Source organism: Protopterus annectens, chromosome 1.part0 (assembly GCF_019279795.1).
Source record: "Protopterus annectens isolate FY-2018-M chromosome 1.part0, PAN1.0, whole genome shotgun sequence".
In the NCBI taxonomy this organism is placed as follows: Eukaryota; Metazoa; Chordata; order Ceratodontiformes; family Protopteridae; genus Protopterus; species Protopterus annectens.
Window position 1 is genome coordinate 500239901 of NC_056725.1, and position 18736 is coordinate 500258636.

Sequence of the window (18736 nt, forward strand, 5' to 3'; positions counted from 1 at the left end):
CCTTGTCTCATGCCTTGCCTACCTTTTGGCACTGCTCACAGGTCCTGCAGTACCCTGTTACATCTCTGGAAATTACAGACCAATAGAAGTCCTGCATAATATGCCTCTTTGTATGTTTTATGCCCATATGACCTGCAAAGGTAATATCATGGGCTATGGCTAGAAGTGCCAGATGGTAGGCTCTAGGCACTACCAACTGCTGTACTCTCTCACCTTCTAGCCCTCCCTCAGGGGTCCACTCTCTGTACAGTAACCCTTTGTCCCAGTATACAGATCCCCCCTTTCCTTGAGAATCAGGTGCCTCCCTAGCTACCTGCCTCAGGCCTTGCAATGTAGGGTCTGAGAGCTGAGCCTGTCTCAACTCTCTCCTTGTAACCCTTCCCAGCTTCCCTTCCACAGGAAGTCTGGCATCCTCTGACAGTGTTGCCTCACTGTCAGCCTGGGTACTCCTACTCACCTCTACCTTTGCAGTCACTCTGTCCAAGGGACCATCAGTGCCCACAAGCAGCTGTGGCTCACATTCAGTCTCACTGCTACAGAGTAGCTCCCTCTCTGAAATAACCACCTCACCAGTACTGGCTGCAAGTATGCAGTCTGTCTGGGTTTCCCCCAGGTTACCAGACTCACATGCTTGTCTCCTAGCCTGACTGCGTGTAACTGCATAAGCACATGGTACTGCCTCATCCAAATCCTTCCCTATCAGGACATCTGCAGGATGGTAGTTTGGTACCTCTGTTGTCTCAAGACAACCTACTATTGGCATTTTGTCTTTCCCACTTACTGGCTCCCTCACCTTTTGTTCCCCACCTTGCCTCCGTGGACACCTGTATGCCACATGGCCCCACTGGTTGCATTCAAAACATTTAACCCTAGCTCCTGGATGTGCACTTGGACTAATGGCTTCCCCTGCTACTGGCAGATTCTGTTGGGGCAGTCTGTGCTGCCCACCCTGGGTTTCTTTAGACCCATGAGCAGTACTGGGGGGGTCCCTTTCCTGTGCAGGGCTGTCCTGCTTGCCAGGTATAGGCCTCCCTTCTTCCTGAACTCATCTGACCAGATCCTCATGTCCTCAGGCAAAGTGCTAAGGGCTTGTTCCCTCACCAAAAGGTCTGCTAGCCCTTTAAAAGTGGTGACCTGACATCCACTCACCCACCTATGGAAAGAAGTGCCCAGTTCAGCAACATATTTACACACACTTTCATCTGCCTTGCGTCTATGCTCACAAAACTTTTTCCTATATGTTTCAGGTGTTAGCTTAAACAATTCTAACAAGTAATTTTTAACAGCACTATATCAAAACATGCAACCTAAGACATTTTTGACAAAGCAATTAAAGCTTTACCATGGAGTAAGGGGGTCAGGAACCGTACCCAGAGCATTTGGTCAACACTATACTGTTTGCATACCCTCTCAAACATATGAATGAAACTATCAAAATTATCCCCCTCTTTAAACTGTGGAAGAAATTGACTGACCTTTTGTGCTTCTGGGGTCCATTTACTCCCTTTGCCATTACCTCCATGACTCTGGCAAAAAGTCAGCATTTCCCTCTCATGCCTCCTCTGTTGCTCCTTTTCCTTGGCTTCTATCTCCAAACGCATGGCCTCCAACTCAAGTCTCTTTAGCTCCAGATGGATTTTTAAGTCCTCTGCAGAACGGTTGAGCTGTTCATTCTCTGAGGGTATTATATCTCCACTGCCAGTCTGATTGTCCTCCTGGTTGCTGTTTTCTGATGCAGCTGTAACCAAGGCTGTAATTAGGTCTGCCTTAGTCAGGTTTCCATGCACCAGTCCCTAGCCTGGCACATCTCCGCCAGCTGGCTCCTTGTTAGCTTTCCATACTCCTCTGCTGACATGCTGCCTGGTCACCCTGACTAACTAAGTTAACAAAAGAAATAAAACAATTGTGATCTGAACTCTGAGTATTCACTGCAAGTCTGATTTACAGTACAAAACACCTTCAAAGCTCACTGTACACAAGCTACAGGAATTCACTCTACCAGCACCACTATAAGCCAATTAGTATTTGCCATTCAATTAATATGTGGTGTGGCTATCCCACATCTACCAGACAATTAATATGTGACACCTGTCCCCTGGCCCAGCAATCAAGGAGCCTCAATCATCACCACTAACACTAGTGAGGGGCATCTCACATAGGAGGAAAGGATAACAAATACACACAGTAAAATGCAATTTCTTGTAAGAGCACATAGAGATCACAGTCACTTCAGGGCTGGTCACTCCCTTGCTCCCCAGTTCCCCAATTAGACTCCCCACTGGCACAGCTATAGGGTCCAGATCTCAGCCTAGTGGGCAAGCTAAAACCTCCAGCACCCTCTCTGTCCAACCAGTGCTTTGTGTCCCTGCCCAAATAGCACACACACACACACACACACACACACACACACACACACACACACACACACACACACACACACACACACACACACACACTTTGAGAAGAGTTTATACAACCACACAGACACTCCTGGGGAAGGCTGACACAGGTTCTCCAGCTGTGCCCCTTTTTCCCAGACTAAACAGTAGTACCAGCTGCCACCACCCACTAATATTTATCAGCTACTGAAAGGCCCTTAAAAGGGTGTCCAATTATTACTGTGCAATATTATTATCCAATTGGTAGTATAGCCCCAGTCTAAAGCTATTGGAGAGAGTTTGTACAATTTTACCAAAGGTATGCAAGTACTCTAAAGAGCTCAAATTATCTCTACAAATACAACCACAGTTGAAAGGGTTTAAAAATATTTAATAACAAATAGTCAAAACACAAGACAATACTTTTTACTACACAGTGCTAGCCAAGAGTTCAGAGATCACAGAGAAATACTTAAAATAATTCAGTAGTACAGTTCTGACATCACAGAAAAACACTTAGTTTAATCTTTCTAGTTTCTATCTATTTCCAGGAGAAAACACAAGTCTAAGATAAACAAATATAGAGCAAGACAGTGCTGATGAGTTGGATGGTCAAGACAAAAATGCTTAATGCTCTCTGATTCTCTCTGTTTTTAAAATCCCATTCCTGGTTCACATTACATCATTCTTCACTCTTCCCTGGGTTCCCAGGCTAACAGAAATTACATTTACATTCTTCACCTCTGGGCAGAAAACAGAGCAATAAAGGACATTTATGCATGCAAATTCTGGCCATTAACTCTGGCCTTAAGATAATAGGTAGGATGCCTCACTCTAGACTGACTGGCACCGAGTTTTAACATCAAAGGATCACAACATGCTTTACTTGGTGAGTAGAGTGCACTGTTGTTACATTTTTCCAGTTCCACATGTAACACTATTTTTACCATTTAAGACAACAAGCCTGCGGTTTACATTCCACAGGAGTGATACTGCATGATGGCACTAACCACAAACTCCCACCCTTATGTCATATCACTGACTGTGTGCTGTAACAGTAAAGGGTGTAGTATGTTGACTAAAAGAGCATTAAGGTCATCAGTAGAAAATACCATATTATGACTGTCACATGTCTGCACTTCCTCCAAATTTTAGTGTATGATAGAATCTGTGGATAATCTAGACTATTTTAGAACTTTTTGCCACAAAAGTCAAATTCAATTGAGTTTTGTACCCCTACTTTGCCCTCTACTATAAAAAGGATGTAGTCCAGGTTGCAGAGTACATAAACCTTTTAAGATAATTTATTTGGTGCAATGGAATATACTATAATTTAAATTAAAAAGGACATATTTGTTAGAGTTTTATATTATTTATTTTGTGTAAAGGCGTGTACTAGAATTTAAATTTAAATGGGTATATTTACATTTTTTTTAATTTCTGCCTTTGCTATTTTTTCAGTAGTGGAAAGATATGCTATCCTGCATATACACTGCTTGGACAGACATGGGAAGTACTACATTTCAGGGGGTACATTTTGGAAGATTGGTAAATTGGAGGAGTTTAGAGGTGTTATTAGTTCATTGAGAGGAAGCCAATAGGTTGTGAGTCTCTTAGGTGATGCGGCCCTCCTGTATAGCAAGTACAGTTTGAGTTGTTGAGGAAGAATGTTTTAAGTTAAACTCTGAAGGTATAGAAGGGGTTTTGGGGGGATCGCCATCATTTAGAAGCAATGATGGTGAAAAAGTAGATGGTGGAGTGTAGTCTGGTTTGTGGTGGTTGGAGTGGGTGGTTGCTTGGGAGAAGTATCTGAAGATGTATTGTACTTGTTTAGTATTACATTTGACAGCTACTGGTGGGAATATGATAGGCTGGAGAAGTTTGAAGATGCGATAGACTAGTAATAGGTCTACTCCATGCTGCACTGAGAGCCACAAGGCTTTCCTGATCATGATTCAGTGGTGCTTGTGAAAAGGTGAGTTAGTGATGAAGCAACAGATATTGTTTTCAATAGCCCTTTCTTAAAGGCTGTGGCTGTTATGGTTAGTCCACATCTGAGTTAGGCCAGAAAGATCCCTTTCCTTATAGCTGCTCTGGCTGGGTTGTATAAGACGGCTGAGATTTTCCTAGCCCAGAAGAGATGTGAATTTCATTTTGCCTTCGATTTCTCAGTATGAGTAAAGGATGCTAGTGACTGCTCCAACTACACACTGAGGTATTTGAATGTTTTGGTTGTTTCTGTTGTTTTTTTCACAAAGGGTATTAATGTTGACTGACTTTGGTGATTTTTTAAGTTTTTTGGAGGTGCCAAAAAGCGTGCTTTTTGCTTTTGTGGGGTTAAGTATTAATTTGTGGTTAATGAACCAGGCAGTGAGAGAGTTAAGATGTTTTGCAGTTTTGTTTTGATTGTAGAGTGGTCATGGCTGGACATACAGATTACCATGTCATCAACACAGACGATGAGGTGTAGAGTAGGAAGGTCATAAGGTAGTTTATTAATGAGAAGAGAAGAGAAGATAGCACCTTGGGGTACTCTTTTTTTCAAGAGGTGTAGTCTGAGAGAAGGAAGAGTCTAATTTAACTGTGAAGAATATATTTGAGAAGATATCTTGAAAACAGGTGATGGACATGTTACTAGTGGTAATGTTCTGAAGAAAGTTGGTGGTTGATTAGGTCAAAAGCTTTTTTAAGGTCAATGAATATTGCTCCTTTTAAGTTTCCTTTGTCGTTTTTGAGGAAAATGTTGCCTGCTGGGCACCAAAGTGTTGTCACTGTACTACAAACTCTCCAGACTCCCTGCTGTTTTATGGTAAATAGATGGCATTCACGGATGTAGTTTGAGAGTTGGATATTATTTTTTTCTAGTGCTTTGCTGTGAGCAGGTAGGATGGAAATAGGATGAAAGTGTGAGGCATTTTGAGGTTTAGATTTTTTTGAGGCAGGGGTTTAATGAGTACTGTTTTTCAGATATTTTGACATTATATTTTGTACCAGGCAAGGGTTAAAGATATGATGAAGATGCTGGGTTGGAAATCCCTTGCAGTGGTACATAAATCAGGGGAAATGATGTCTAAGATGGGGGGGCTGTGGTTAACTAATTTTGTTATTTCTTTATGTGACATTTTTTTAAGTAGAAATGGAATATGAAGGGAGAGGGTCTGGGAGAGAGGAGAGGGGAGTAGAGATACTGTTGATAGTTTGGGGACGGTGGCTAAATTCTCTGATAAAGTTAGAACAGGTGAGTGCTCCTTGATTCGTCTGGACTAGGTTTAGAGAGTATTTTCATACAGTGAAAAGAATAACCTCATACCAAAAGTGTCTGGGTTTATTTAAGAGGGAAAGTTGCTTGGTTTTGAGATGGTCTGCTTTGTGTCTCTGTATGGATTGTTTAGCCAAGCTACAGAGACTGGTAAAGGCAGCATGTTTGTCAGAGGTTGGATTGTTTTTCCATGATTGCCAGTCTTCATCACTCAGCTTGAGTAGAGTTGTTAGCAATCTGCTGAGCCATTGGAGAGTGTTCTTGTTTAAAAATGTGTTTTACCTTGGATAAGATGATCTGAGTGAGTATTAACATTGGTTCTGTACTGAAATCTTGAGACTTATGCTGCCAGTTCCTGACACATCAAAAAAAGGACTGAAAATACAGAGGGAAGGAATGTTGAACATTGCTTTTCTCCTTTAAGCTTGGTTCTGCAGACAGGGCAAGCCACATATACTCTCTGATGTGGGGAAGTAAGCCTCTCACCACATACCACATGAACGTATATATATATATATATATATATATATATATACATATATATATATATATACATACATATAGATAAATATACAGATAGATAGATAGATAATATTATGAGAAATGGCAGTCTCTGACGTGGTACACGTAAATCTGGATTTTCAGCCAATCATCTTCACAACTTGGGACTCAGAAGTGAAGGTCCTGAAATTTTAAATGGTTGCAATTAATATTATTTCAGGCAACATGTAGCTCATTAACTGACTAGATAGCAAACTGGATTTTATGCTAAATGTTTTTTGTGGGAATTTTGGTTTAAGAACTAGTATTAATAGATATTTTAAGTATATTTAGCTCCTCATGTTTCAGAGGAAAACATCTAAAACTCACATAAATCATAATTTTGAGAGGCTTACTACTCTACTTTCTGGCTATCTGATGAAGAAAATTGGTGTACTATATTCTGTTGTATGATTTATGTACCATAAGTGTCTCTCCTATGTTAATTCATTGTTGTCTGTGTGGCTTGGATTGTTACTGCGTGATTCTGATAAAATGTGGAGCTTTTCTCCTTGGGCCTTTGCTAAAAAGTTTCTCATGCCCTGGCCAACTACCCTGGTAAACAAATGCAAATACATAAATAATTACAATTATATATAAATAAAAGGGTCTGTGCTGGAACCTCTCATTTGTCATTTACTTTTTTTGAATTAAAAGCCAATACCAAAGGGCTTTGGCTGACTAAGTTTGCAGATGACTGTACATTAGGAACAGTCACTGAATCTGCAAATGACTTAGTCATCCTGCAGGAAGGTTTGTCTCAAGTAAATAAAATAACGCATTTTTTGGCAATTCGTTTTGACAATCATGGTGTCACTAAATGAGATACTGCCACCCCAGCTAGCTGGAATTTTGTAAATAATCATATGTCATTTGTGAATATTAATATGATTTATATAGAAAAGTGACAAAAGGAGATGCTGCCAGCTCAGCTATTTGGAATTTTGTAAATGGTTATGTGTCATTTGTGAATGCCAACATAATTCATATGCTTGTGTTGCAAATGTATTGGAGCTGTATGTCATAAAAGATCGTTTTTACAGACTTGTGCGCTGAAGAGATATTTTGTAAAGTACTGAGCAGAAATGTATATGCACTATTGTGGCTGTTTAGATGTATATATTTTAACATGGGAGACTGAAACACGTGAGGTTAATTTCAGAAGAATAGCTGAAAATTTAAATTACTTTATAAATTAGTTTATAACCAAGTAATAAAAGGATGTTATCTTTCAGTTTCTGTCAACAGGAGACAGAATGTCCGTACTAGAGAAGTTTTTTTGTATTGTCTTTAAATGTGGAGGAATGTAAATTATTTTACAGCCATTTGCCAAAATATCTGAGGTCTATGTGTTTTCACAGGTAGATGATAAATGATACAGCTGCATCAATGGTTGTGATGTCTGAAAACTGAAGTCAGATGACAAGAAGTGATGTCGTCCTGCAAACTAACCCAGCAGTAATATTTGAGATATTAATTTAATGGAACAGACTTCCCATCCACATAAAACAAAGTTCAACCCTGTTCATTTTCAAGCCCAACATAGATCTATAGATGGGAAACAGAAAAAGTACCCCAAGACTGTATTACTGATTGACAGACGCAGCTCCTAAATGCTTTTTCTGTGCATGGGTCCCTTCATATTATCTATGGCATGATCCCAGTTATTGTTATTAGGATGTAATACATAATTATCAACCATGAGATAGGTAAGGCCAATCTATAACAAAATGAAATTGGTTATTTTGAACACAAAAATGGAAACTGGTTATGCCTAAAATGGCCTGCAAGGGCAGCTAGCTTATTACTTACCTATGAACCTATGAGATGTTTTCATATCACTGAAACCTGACTTTGCTCACAAGTTTGAAAATGTCCTGTTTTACAGGGCTGTGCTATTTCATTTTCTTTCTACTCTTTAAACTGATAGGTATTGCTTAATAGGCACTATATGAACACCTTGTTCTTCTCTGTCAATGTCTCTGATCCAAGACTTGTGTACTGCATGGAATATTTTTTTCTACTTTCTTGTTGCTGTGACTTTATTACTCATAACTGTAACATAGTTGTATGTGCATTATCAGTTTATATATAATATATATAGAGAGAGAGAGCTCTGTATATAGATGTATAGATATGTAGAAATGAAATATGTGTTTAAATATTATGGTTTTACAAGAAAGATCTTTTAATTAATTAATGGTTCAATTCTATTTACCATGGATATCAGTTAAAATATTCCCAAAAACTGAATGTGTGACAGACCCTTTCAATTTGGAACTTCGAGGAACATGAACGTGAACTTTTTAAGAGCTTAAATTGGGGTACGTTCCTCGTGATGAGGTAGGTACACTTGAGAGATATGGTTCACATTATGTTTTCTTACTATCAGATAATTCAGAATGGTTTAGGAGGGAATATGATTGCCTGCTACTGTTGCGCGTTTTATGTTGTTTTACCATCCGGTAATTAAAACTGGACAGGGAGCTACCTAAGTTTCCTTACGTTAGTTTATTTACCATACGAATCACTGCAACACAATCTTGATTACACCCGTGGTGATGTCACATGATAGCCGCGCCCTCTAGGGCCTTTGTCACACCCAATGCGATATGATCGAGCTGGACACACTGTCCGACATGCCAATCAACATCTTGAAATCTGTACAAAAGCCAAAATAAGGAGAAAGGTCCAGAACTGTGGACAGATTTTAGTTATCGCAGAATTCAGGATGTTGCCAAGATAACAGGTTTTAAGTCGGTATACATTTTCTGAGAGATATGAAGTCCAACACTGAAATGTCTACCATAATTTACTGACATCAATCCCCAAATTACTTACCTGAAAAGTATATAGATGTTATGAGGAACAAACCAAAAGACGAGGCAAAATCTGGGCATTCTGCGAAAATCTTTGGACAGTTGAGATAGAATTATACGCCAGTGTCCCACAGTGAATTACCGAAAATGAGGTAATCCTTTAAAAAATAAAAGTATGAGTCACGCTATTAAGCCTGGAATTTCGTAATATGTGTTTACCTGCTGATTTACATGTGAACTATGCTCATATGCATCCCTGCTTCACTTTTGGATTTTAAAAACGTCCAGGCTCGTGCATCGCACTGTGTGGAAGTATAATTTGATGCCTGCTTTCCCTCAAAGCAGTGACAGCACTGTATGAAGATGTGATAACACAATTTCTTTTCTCATAACGTTGTGAAACCAAATAGTCAAGTTAATTATTGCAAATCAGTATTACTATATATGCATCAAAGCATTAATAACATAAGGTCAGAAGGTGCATGCTAATGCAAAAAAGAACTATGCATGGCATTGCATAAAGCTAAAAGTGATGTACCGCTAAAGAAAATGCCCGTCGTTGAAAATATTAAAATTATTGCACGAGTGTCTCAATAAAATAATACTTTTATGCTGTCATATAATGTTCAGATGTTTGATTTTTTTTTGTCTGCAAAGTCAGTATTAGTCATTAATACTAAATGAAGAACGTTTGCAACAAAATTATGGACGCCGCTAAACATTAAACTTTGCCAGTTGTTAAGTATGAGACCCATAATATTAAACGTTCTGCTCCGATAAAAGGACTAAACCTCTACCACGGCTTCCGTCTACCTATAAACAAAAACGCTGATATGATATGAATACGAATCCCGGTAAATCTTCAAATGGTAACGAAAACTATTCACTGAAACAAACTACTGACAAGTTAACAGGACGCAGCTCCTGGCTGTTTATGATATATAATAGTCTACGACTACGTATCCACCCCAAGCCCCCTCCCTCTCACCATCATACACATAAGCACGTGGCGATAACAAGGGGTAACAAGGTGGGTTTAGGAAGTAGGCAAGAGTGGTGACTGGACTTATTCTTCGTTGTACCGCTAAAAGCACACCACGTTAACTGGTGCTGCTGCATACTGCTCTGGAAGCTGGATCGAATGACATACAAAAACAAGGTACATTGGTGTTTTACTGCGGATTTTGATATGTCTGCATGGTGAGTCGGTTAAAATAAATAACGGACAGCTGAGAACATACCTTACAGTGGGCGATTATTGCGTCACCTTACTAAATATGTTTTGAAATTTTATTTCTACCTAAAGAGTTTATACGTGATTTTCTTGGTGGCATCTGCATTTTCTTTCCTACCAAGGACTTCACTGAGGGCAATGGAGATTTACTGTGCGAGTCTCCTGTAATAATTGTGCTTAGGCCGTCCTTATTATTTCGTTGTGGTGGGAGAGAATAGTGGATGGATTTATTTGATGCTGGATGTTTTTTTACATTAACCTTACCGGTGTTCAAACAAAGACAAAGGTTGGAACTCCTGTTAGGTGTTAAGTCATTTCAATGACTGCCTTTTGAAGGACATATTACTGTGCCAGCGACAAATACTGCGGCGGGGGGCGCTCTACACAATAACAAACTGTATTTCTAAATGTGTTTCGTAGCCTGCCGTTCCTATCATTGACTAGGGCGCCAGCTTCAAAGCAATAATATGACCTAAGAGGTACACAGAAAGTTAACTGAAACTACAGAGCTTATCAAATAAGGTTCAGGGCACTTCTTGTATTCATGGCTCGTGCTTGGTGTTAGATGTGTTACATTTTCTTATACCTTCATATGTGTGTACCTGTCAACTGTACAGATTTTCGCACAATGTCCAGATGTATGCGTTATATTTTGAGTCCATTTTTCATAAAGATATGATTTCGGGCTAATCACCGGCATATCATTAAAGATTGAAGTCAGAAAATAATAACAGACATTTGAGTTTGATTTTATACGCTTCAGAAAATTCATGCTAATGCAAAACCTGTTATTCTGTCAACTTTCTAAGTTTGTAAGGGCACTATTTAAAAATTGTCCATATTTTTGGGTTCTTGTCCCCCCATTATTTATGCCTTTGTCCGGATTTCCTGCTGTAAGAGGCTGAGAGGTATGGTGCAGATGTGTGTGTATGTGTGTATATGTGTGTGTGTATATATATATATATATATATATATATATATATATATATATATATTCCACATTTAATCGCTGTCTGCAGTCATTTAGAACTTTTTAAATACAATTTCCATGTTTGTTCGGTAGCCAGCTTTGTAGTAGTAAGTATGGAGACATTCAAAACCAGGGTTTCTAGATTTGAGAGAAGTAATGTGTTGGAGAATTTTGACTCTAAATGGGCTTTATTCCTTTAGACTTTTTGCCAATCATCACCTGAAAACGACAACACTGTCCTGCTTTCCTTTGATTTTCCAGAGTGATAGGGCTGGTAAAGCTGCAGGTCATTTGAATTGTAGATTTTAAAAAGATGCTTTGCACACTTTGATTTTATATATATATATATATATATATATATATATATATATATATATATATATGGGTCTACTTCACATGGTCGACAATTCATTTCACCAACTTTTATTTGGTCGACAATTCATTTGATCGACAAGCAGTTTTATGTGGGGGGCGAAGGCCCCCCCCCCAACTATATATATCAACTCCAGGGTCGCACAACATTGGGGAGGGGGGCAAATCTGCCTGTCGACCATATCAGTTGTCAACCAAATAAATGTCGATCAAATGAAGTCGACCATGTGAAGGGGACCCATATATATATATATATATATATATATATATATATATATATATATACAGTCATTAATAAATTTAGTATAGACCATGAAAAACAAGTAGAAAATACTCTGCATCCCTTGTTACCCCAAAAGCATGCTTTTGGTTATTAGGCCACTTTAAATGCATTTATTTGAATGTATTGAACAGGCTTCCAAAATATCTGGGACATTTAACCTGCCTTTTTGTACTGGCAGTCTGTGTGTGATGTGCACTGGAGTCAAGCTCATGCAGGGTGTAGGCACGCACTCCACTTGTGCCATTCTAAATGCTGCTGTGCAGTGCTTTGTTTCCAAGAGCACATGCCTTTAGACCTGTCTCCCAACCCCTTCTGGGTATCACCACAAGTCAGGATCCACCTGCCAAAGGCAGGAAGACAGAGAATGCTGCTCATTAGTCAAAGTCCAGTCACGAACATTATAGATGAACAACCAGACTATGTGCCTTTGTGCTGGCTAAAATGTGTAAAACATGCTGTTTCACTTGAAGAGAACTGCAGTCATATTAAAGGGTGGATTTTTTTTCTGAAGTCATTGTTTTACATTGGGACCAAGTCCCTTACACCCCTGTAATGTAGTATAATCACATCTTAAGTCACTATTAGTAGGATAAAAAGTAGATACTTGGATTTTCATCAAAATCAAGTGTTTACCTCTTTTTTTCTTTCTTCACCAAGTGTGGAGGAGGCACCATTTCCAAAACACAATGCTTACATTTGTCTGGATTCAGAAGAAGACACAACTCCCCATTAAATGTAATTGGAAAAATCTAGCAGTACCCTTGTCTTTGTGTTTATTAGGTATGAAGTTGTCATCTTTCACACATTATGAAGTTTGCTTCTTAACATTGGCAGTAAAATCCTCTGCAGTATTGAGAGAAGGCACTTTTCCTCAGTAACCAGTGACATTTACAACCTAATACTTTATGATGATCATTTGCAAACATTATAAGCTTAAATACATTGATTTCCCTGTGTTTTGTTCTTCCATTCTCTAGTTTGGTCACACACCAGATATTTTGCTCCCTTGTCACTTTGTCACACATTTTGGTGAAGAAATATTATGAGGTTTTATTTTGGTTTCAGGGCATGGGTCTTGGATTTCTCTTGTAACTTCTAGTAATAAATGTGTGCTAGGCAGAATAAACAACCAGTATATTAAAAAGAATAACAAAATCATGAGTTTGGCTGGTAAAATCGTATAAACTGCACCTCTGTTTTAGATGGCTGGCCTTATTTAATATTAACGGTTTATGTCAGTTAGTACACAGGTCTTCATTTAAAAGGCAGAAATAACAACAATAAAGTTTTCGCTGTTTTAAATTCATGCATTTAGGTTTGCAGTACTGAAACATTTTTTTTTTTACAAAATAAGTAAGTCCACATAACACATAAGAGAGATCCTGGTTCTTGTGATTAGAAACAGTAATTCTCTTAAGATATGTTTCTGATAGTATTATTTGAGTGCAGTTGCAGTGCTGTTGCATTAAAACGATGAAAAGTAGTGACAAAGTAGTACACAGTGCTAGTGATTCATATAGTAAGTGAGTGGGTCAGAACACTTCTCCTAAATGTTGTCAGGTGACAAAAGGAACCTTAAAGAGTGAAGATAAGGACCTGACTTAGTAATAGCATGAATTGTTTGTTAACAACAGAACACAATTAGTTTTATATTCTTGCCAGATTTGTTGGCAGAGCTATTTTTTTCTTACTGGACCGTTCAGGATTTTGAAAATGTAAGATATGATTATAATAGTTACATTGCACTATGTAGATAAGAAATATTTGCTGCAGTTAGATAAGGAGTGCAATATGGCTATGTTACTACTCTGGTTACATTCCATCTTTAATTCAATTTGTATGAGGAGTGATGCTTAGCAGGACTGATGAAACTTCAGGATGCTTCTGTGGTAATAAGGAATTTCAGTAGTATATAGAGTTGTCTTTTAGAATTTATAGGATTGTTAGAGAACTGGGAATGAGGTGATTTTTTTTTCTGAAAAAGGCGTGTTATACATTTTGATCCTGTAAATTAACCTTTGTATCACTGCAGGATTGGTATTGCTTATGTATGCTGTTTAGTATTGCTTGTTGTTCTTTAATAGTCCCGGATATTACGTTCTGTAGGTGGTTCACCTGCTCTTCTGGTGTTACATCAGCGGTATTGCAAGCTTGTGAATGGTGAGAAATTCTGTACATAAAACATCTTTAGTGTACACTATGTAGCATTTCAGTAGCATTACATTTATTGCATACTATAAATCCTGTTTGGGTTCAAGAAGTGGAATTAATGCCAACAGCAGTATTAGGCGCCAGGTGTGGGGAAGATGTATTTCATCCTCAGCAAAATAGTAGCTGTGAGAGAAGGTAAGCAAATCAAGGTAGCTTTGTGTTATTGGGTTGGGCCTGATGTACAAGTAAATAATCAATAAAACAACCCCCCCCCCAGCTTATTACTGATGGATTTGCTGCACATAAGCAAGTCAGATGGCATCAGATATACATGGTCTAAGGATATCAATCTCTTCTACAACATCAACAGAACGGTTTGGAAGGACAGCTATATTTTGCACAGGAAACAGCTGCTGTGGAACAGACTCCCCATCCATATAAAACAAAGTTCATCCCTGTCCATTTTCAAGCACAGCTTTGATCTATGAATTGGATGGGAAACAGAAAATTTACCCAGGACCGTCCTTTGTACTACTGATGGACAGGTGCAGCTCATAAATGCTTTATCCTCTGCATGGACCCCTCAAATTATCTATGGTATGATCACATTTATTCTCATTAGGGATAATATGCAATTATTAACCATTGGATCAGTAAGGCCAAGCTATTAGCAAATGGGATAAGTTATTTTGAGCACAAAAAGGAAATTGGATATGCTTAACATGGCCCAGAAGGTCAGCTAGCCTAGTACTTACCTATGAACCTATAAATGATGAGTTGAAATACGATGAGCCAACAACCAGAAGGGAAAAAGAGTGCACCGTGTATAAGGACTGTACAGAGTGAAAAGTGTACTTGAGAGTGAATAAAGGTTGTTAAAAAGAGGAGGGTTGTGTTATGGACTTGAAAATCATTGAGGTTAAGTAAAGAAGCAGATATATTGCTGTGCAAGCAAGATTTGAGTGATTTGTTAAATAATGCTTAGGAACATAGGAATCCAGTGACTGTATTTGGGATATTGTTCCATAAAAGAAGATAAGCAAAGAGAAATACACTAATTCCTAAGTCTGTACTGAGTGGAAGGAAAAGAAATGGTGCCTTGGAATATGTGATTGTAGTTTTAAACCAAAGGATAAATGATGGAGGACAGATAGTGAGTTGTAAGGAATATTGTCTGTAACACTGGCAAGAGGACATAGCAATCCAGCCAGTGGAACTCAGTAGTAGGCGTCAATGTATCATTTGTTAATGCAGAAAACGATTTAAGTATAAAGAGCTGATTTCACAGTCCTCACTTGATGGTAGACCTACAGTGGTTCAGCGGATAGTGTTGTTGCCTCACAGCATGATGTTTCTCGGTTGGATTCTCTGCCTTATGTGCGGTGTTTGCATGTCCTACCTGTGTTTGTATGGGTGTGCTCTGGTTTCCTCTCACATTCCAAAGACATGCAGTAGGTGGATTGGACACTCTAAGTTGGTCATAGGTGTGAGTGTGTGGTGTGGAAGAATTACCTTAGCAGGGCTAGCCACCCAGTGGTATAAACCTTGGCTCTAGATGATTGTCACTGTTGAAGTGACACCTCAACCCCATGTGTAAAATGGGAAAAAAGGGGTTATGGATGGAGGAGGGAACCTTCTTAAGGTGGCCAGTCTGGCAATATGTTTGGCAGGAGATTCCTTGAAGGCAATACTATGTCTGTATTTGGTACGTGTTTTATGCATTGCCTTTAGTATAAAGGTAGTAGCTGTAGTCCAGTTTTGTAAATGTGATCCAATATCCCATTTTAACTGCCTTAGCTAATTTACACTGAAAGTTCAATTTCTGTCTCAGATTTCAATAAATGCCAGAATGTGTGTTTATAACAACACAGGGTTAAGATAATAATAATAATAATAACAGTAGTAATAATAATAATAATACATCTTAGTTTGCCTTGTGTGTTTCATGTTGCAGTCTTGAAGCTTATGTAAATCTTTATCACCCCTTGTTTGTCTTACTTGCTAATAAGTACATTGGCATTGCCATATAGAACCTTGTAGATGTTAACATTCAGAAAGACCATCACAGAGGTAAAGCTGCATAATTACATATAATTAGCTTTTGTACTAATTTTAAATCATAACGTCTGTGTAGTTATGGAAGATTGTGTTTTTTCAAGAAAATGTTAGTAGACATTCAATTTCTTTAACTGATGGACTGACATGTCAAAGCGGGACAGCCACAACAATGATTATGACAAACTTTGGTATTACCATGCCTCTCCTTTCCTTTGTTGCTTGCAAGTAAAAAGCTGCCATTTGTAAAACAGTAGCTGTCTTTTTCAATCACGCACGTTTGGTTACTTGTACTGCTCTTGAATAGACTTAGTTAATGCAGTCACTCTAAAAAGGATAGCAATCAAGTCAAAAGTCTCAGCCAAAGGACTTTCACGGCACAATCACATTCATTCATTCATTCATTCATTCATTCATTCATTCATTCTCTGGTTATTGGACATCAGTGGGCAAAAGACAGAGAATTGTAGACAAACACAAAAAAAACCTTTCTGATAAATTGTTTTTTATGTTCTTATGTTTAAAAAGAATTTAATGTCACATTATAAATAACATTAAAGGTGTTAGGGATTGCTAACACTAGAGTTTTACTTTGGAATGACTCTCAAGTTATCGGGAATCCTGCAGACTGATATAAGACTGAAGCCTGCTTTATCGTATCTTATTCTGTCTTCATATAGTGTAAAACGGTGTGTGTGAGTGGATGTAGATGCGCACGTCTGCATGTGTGCACATATGTAAAGCAATGGTGTGGTGTTAAAACGATTTAAAATGACTACAGTGTAAGCCTTTGGGGGAAGACATTTCAGAGAGAAGATTAGGAGATTACTCATTCTCTGGAATAGACTCCCCATTCATGTGAAGCAGAGCTCTTCCTTAAGCGTATTCAAATGCAATTTGGATCAGTAGATGGGAAATAAATTCACCCCTCACTTATCACCTGTGCCACTTATGGACAGGTGCAGCTTACAGCTGCCCCAAAGCACAGGCATGTACCAAAGCTGTTCTGCTCCACAGGTATTGATAATTGGGAAAATTGGGGCATGAATGGCTAGGCTTAAAAAGGCCCTATGACCATTAGCCTCACAACCTCCTATGATCCTACAAAATAAATATATATAGTCATGTAATCAAATTAAATAGCAAAGTATCAGAGTAATTATTTTTGTAGAATAATATGTCATGATACCCCACTACTATACAATGTACTTAGCCTGTAATTCCAGGTATATCATAGTCAAATATTCTGTCTTACTGGACTGTTCTACATATCGTTCAGAAACTTACACTTGACATACCTTGATCTTTATCTGTGCATACAGATAACCTTCATCCTTATTTTCTCAAACTCTTTCCCATAACCAGGCAGATGATAACCATACCCATAATAATATTTGCCTTAACACCACCAATAGGCAGTGGTAAACTAATTGGTGCGTTTTTTTTTTAAAGGCTTTACATCATCTTAACGTTACTTGGTGTTCTCATGACAGCCTGTCACAAGACAACAAATGATCTAAACAGAACCTTTATACAGCCAAACAAATATTACAAGGCAACCTGTACCCTTTACAGTCAAAAATTCACAGAACAACCTCTGCAGAAATACATGGAGTTCTTGAAGGTTAGGCCCTTGGACATTTACTGCTTTCACACTTTATTAACTTCCTTTCTGCAACATAAAACATTTATTTTATATTCAGATTATCAAGTATTCCGTAGAGATGGCCCCATATTCTGCAGCATATATTTTTTATGGAGAATATGTTTAGTAAAACAACCACATTTGCTTCTGTTAATCTTCCAGCAGCCACTCAGGCAAAATACACTTGGAAGCTTGTGAATGCAAAACCAGAGGTGTTCTTGGATGTTATAACATTATGAGAGGCTATAAATGTGGCTGTTGACCAGGCTGAGATGTCACATGTAAACAGAACCACAATTTAGAGCTGCAGTGAATAAAGGGACTGAGTTAATGGGGTGTGGTATTCCATCTGACAGATGTACATAGACATTTATACTGATGAGTAGATGAGAAATAGAAAATTCACCACGGGGATCAGTGGCTCTACTCGACAGAGGCACTGGGAACTAAGGTCGGGTGGCACGATGCCAGGGTAATCCTATGGGCTAGGCGTGTTAAGACTCCAGGGCCATTAGCCTAGTATACACCTATGAACCATCAAGAAACATATGCATTTCTCATTGGGCTCTGTTTTGATCTAGATTTGTTTTATTTACTTATTTACTTGCTGTCTGTTAACTTGATAGACGGATCAGTCCAAAATGATCTTTTTTAACTAAGACTTGAGCCACAAGCAACCAGTTAAACCAATCATTAACATAATGAGCTTTTATATTCAATTCATATTAGTTCAACAAGAGCATTACTAAATCCCTAATGCCAAAAAGACCAGGTGCAGAAAGACCAAAGTGAAAAGGAGGAATGTCGAAAACCTGGCAGCATTTGTGGCTAAGACATAAAGTATTGAATACGTTAGGGTGTAAAACATACTGAAACACAAGATGTTAACAACATCACTGTTACCATGCAACACTATAAAACTTTACAGTACGTGGTTGTGATCATCAGCTTCTTTACCATTGGTCAGGTGTGAAGTGGACAAGCTTGTCAGGTATACTTCCCTGAGTTGCAACTTACTGGTCAGTGTTTT

General features: G+C 38.4%; 1 protein-coding gene across 2 annotated transcripts in view; it reads left to right on the plus strand.

Annotated features, from left to right (window-relative positions):
* The first annotated feature begins 10009 nt into the window (after positions 1 to 10009).
* Positions 10010 to 18736, plus strand: part of SLC29A1 (solute carrier family 29 member 1 (Augustine blood group)) — a 1418904-nt gene continuing 1410177 nt past the window's right edge. For both annotated transcript variants that reach the window (XM_044060805.1, XM_044060813.1), the window contains exon 1: positions 10010 to 10155. The gene's annotated coding sequence lies outside the window, so the exon portion shown is untranslated. The remainder of the gene's footprint in view (positions 10156 to 18736) is intronic.